Source organism: Lepeophtheirus salmonis, chromosome 2, assembly GCF_016086655.4.
Source record: "Lepeophtheirus salmonis chromosome 2, UVic_Lsal_1.4, whole genome shotgun sequence".
In the NCBI taxonomy this organism is placed as follows: Eukaryota; Metazoa; Arthropoda; class Copepoda; order Siphonostomatoida; family Caligidae; genus Lepeophtheirus; species Lepeophtheirus salmonis.
Genome location: NC_052132.2, coordinates 27,421,153 through 27,425,330, shown reverse-complemented (window position 1 = coordinate 27,425,330; position 4,178 = coordinate 27,421,153).

Here is a 4,178-nt window from a genome sequence, read left to right as displayed (position 1 = left end):
GGATACTACTTAAACGTAAATAGTTTCCTTATTTGACACAATTCAACTTGTTCAAGTCGATCTATACAAAGCTGATGAAACATTAAATAATTTCTAAAATCTTATCCCAGAAAGTAGATCAATATGATATGCAAATTGAGAACATCATAGGGAAATCTCCCTGCTGTATAACTTTCTCTAGAGGATCTTCAACACCAGCAAGGAATAGTATTTATATTGTCGGATATATATCACAATCATTATCCAAAAACTTTCTATGTCTGCATATCTCTAAAAATATATAAGTATGATATGACCTTAAATCAAGGAAATAATAAAATTAAATAGTCAACTACCGTTAGTTATCATAATACCTTCAACTAGAAAATGAACTTCTTAGAAACTTATGTAGAAGTGAGATACGTTCAAGTCTTTTAGCAATGATCAGAGATTCCTATTATGTCTACAGTTTTGTTTACACTATGTGTAGTATTATTCACATTACTTTTAGTTGAGGATATAATTATAGTTTTTAATATGTAATAGTAATTAAGTATTTACCCTGTATTTTATCCAATATCCTATGAAAACCCATCAACAACTTGCAAATCTCGTACCTGTTTTTCTACCTATATTCCTAAAATATCGATAAACTTCTCAACATTGTGGTGAAGAACTCTGCGTTGCTTACTGAAGATAAAATATTTGTTATCATCAATACAACTACAAAAGCATTGCCAAACTGCATTCAAACTAACAGATGATAGCACTTCTAATATTATATTTTTATTATTACATACGGAGTAAAAACTATTTTTATACTTATGTAAAAAAATAATATGCTAAATGAATGTCGAAAGTAATATAAATGAAGTTTTTAATTTGTCTGGGTATAAAATGAAATTATTAAGTTAAAGGATAAGTATAATTTAGCATAAGTTAAGAAATTGATTAATTTAAGATTGTGATAAATTGTTACGAGTCGGATAAATTTATGAATACTAGTCATTTCTCCTTTTTGTAGTTACAGGAAAAGAGAGAGTCAGCCTTCTTGTGTGAGCGCGATATTTTTGTTTCCTTTCCAGTAGTTCTAGTATTCCTTGACCAAATACATTTGTTCGTCTATTTTTTTGTGTGTTATGATTGAAGTTTATTTTGATAATTATTAGAATTAAATATTATTTACTATTATTAATATCTGCTAAAGAATGAACTTTGATAGTTATCAAAGACTAATGAATCCTACATCATAGCGTTTCATAAACATTTTTATTTTCGTCCTTTTCTTTGATTATTCTTGAATTATTCTTGATTTCAATCAACGGAATGATTAAAAACTGTTATTTTTTCTCCCCTGAATTATGTAGTGTAGAAAAAATTAATTTCAATATTTTTTCCACTATCTTTCTTCCAAGCAGATAATCATATAATAATAGGACAAATTTCTAAATTTGTATAGTTACAATTTTTTCCAAAATGACTGTTCAAATCGAAAAGTGGATCCCAGATTTCTATTTAGCACAAAAAAAATGATTAAATTACAATTTTTAGCAAATACGCAATTGAGCAGTATATACTTGTGTAATCGTTCGTTATATCATATCATCGATTTTGGGTTTGATACTTTAATAATCATGATATAAAGTTATAATACTTAGCTTTTTTGTAATTATCATAACCGTGAAACAACGTCATAATAACTTAAGTATGATTGGGCAATGTTATTATTAAGTTGTCTCATGGTTATCAAAATATCGAATCTATTCGTCATATTAATAACCATGAGTCAATGTTAATATAACCTTAGTTTCTAGTAACGCCGTGGAGTAAGTTCCATTACTAAAGTTTTCGGTCCTGTCTAAAATCTTAGCAGAAGGATCTTTTTAATATAAACAAAAATATGTTTCCCTTCAAAACAGCGTCCACTGTGAAGATTTTCATGTCGGAAATCGACTTGTGCGCCCTCTACCGTTTTGCTTGTTGCTGGAACATTTTTGATGGCACAAAAACAAATCAAACATCCCAGCTTTTTGTCAGCTCTTTCGAATGACGGCAAGTAAAATTTTTTCATACTTTTAGAACTGAGATAGGACTGCCTCGAAGAGGATTCCAATTTTTGAGTCCTCACCACCAACCTATATAATAACTGGATAATCAATAGGCAAAGAAAAGGAAAGTCAACCGTCAGCTGCCATCTTAGGTACCTATAGTATGCATATGAAGATATATAGGAGACTTCGAACGTTGGAGGTACAACAATATTCTCGAAGCTGTACAAGGCTTCAGATAAGGATAAGATTCAAGTTCTTCTGCCCTTTTAATGCAAATTCATTTATGTACTATGCCGTCTGTTAATGCCTATAATCGGAATCCTTCTGTTAGTTAAAGCACTCTTACACTTGCAACGTTCAGCGTCTACACTCACTTACATCTTGCTCCGTGACCTATTCCTTCTCATTGATAACGAATATTATACAATAAAGTCAGTGTTCTTTGAGAAGCCATGCTACATCAAAACCAACAATAAACTTGAATCATTTTATTACAACAATCTTTCTACTATTTATTTTTAGAAAATACAAATGTAATATGCACATGATATTTAAGACCTTTGAATCATTGATTCTTAAAAAGAATCTGTTTCGAAAGAGACTTTCGTATATATTCTTTTTTAAAATGCTCAAAAATGATTAAGCCTAATTTTAGAATATGTCAAGATAATACATTTTTGTAATTTAAGGATATGGTTATTTAATGGTGAGCTGTCAAGACTATGAGATTCAAGTTCCTTAAATATCTAGGATTTATAATTGCATATTTGTAGGACACGGCTGATAATAGTGTTTTGTATCACAGTATCCATCAGGCTGGCCTTGGTGCTATGGGGATATCTGTTGGTATGTCTCTCGACATAGCCCCAGACAAAATAGTCCAAAGGATTAAGGTCGGGAGAGTTAGGAGGCCACAAATCCTTAGTTACGACGTCATAACAGCTCTCGGTTAATCACTGCATGGAGATTTTGGACACATGGCAGGGTGCTGAGTCCTGTTGCTACACCCAGAGCCTGTCTCCGGCCTTCATGGACCTGGTAGGGTCATCCTCAACCATCTTCTTCACCTTGTCGACAAAGTCGGTGTCCCTGACCTTCCTTTCGGGGCCCTCCTCCTTGGGTGCCCTCTTTATGGTGGCATCAACATCCCAGGTGTCCTCTAGCTTCTTACGGATACGCTGAACAGTCCGTAAATTCACTCCTAAGGTTGAAGCAATCGTTGAATTGGAGATTTCACCTCTATGCCATGACTACAGCGGACCTCGAAAGCTCCTCATTCCACTTATAGCTCTTTATCTCCTCATATGATGGTGGCATGATGCTAACTGAACTACGTATCGTCAGCTGACGAGAATAGCTTTCCTATTTGGTAACCGGTTTTTTATTTGATAATGTTGTCTTTAAGTTATCAAGGTTTAAATTAGGCGACAATTTGATCCCCGCTCCTGTAGCTTTGGTCTTGAGAACTCCTTGAATTTTGAGTATCAAGATACATTTTTCAGTTTCTATACATATTTCCAATACACTTTTTGATGGATAAAGGAGACCTCCATTGGATTTCCTTGCAATTAAAGAATTGCGGTAGTTACAGTAAAGAGCTTCTAAGCACTCAGGGCATACTAAGTACTTGGAAACTGACCTTACTACATATCCACTGATGTAAGCAACCCCGCATACTTTGAATTGTGAAAGGATTTGCACTAAAGGAGGCACATCGCAATAGGCGTGGTTTTGGAAAAGTAAATGTTTTTCTTCCAGCCCATATTTGTTAATCAGGGATAAATCTTCATCATCCAGCTATGATATGACTTACCATTCTGTCCTCTTGTTCTTTGACGTTGTGAAGAGTGCAACAGTATCATCGAGTTTTATGCAATTGCCTCCGCCGTCGGAAACATGATGTCTGACTAATAGCCGCTTATAAATGGAGGAAAACATTGGACAAGTTGGGTTATTATTATTTCCTAAATGCGATCCTATGGTACAGAGAATAATTCGATATGATACTGAAAAATAATTAGGATTAAATAGGGTTTAAAGTGAAATTAATATGTATAAATAGGATGAGCCGACCGTAGCAGGTATTATGAAAACGATAATGTATTTAATTTAAATACCGGAACGAACCGAATTAATAAAACAGCGCCG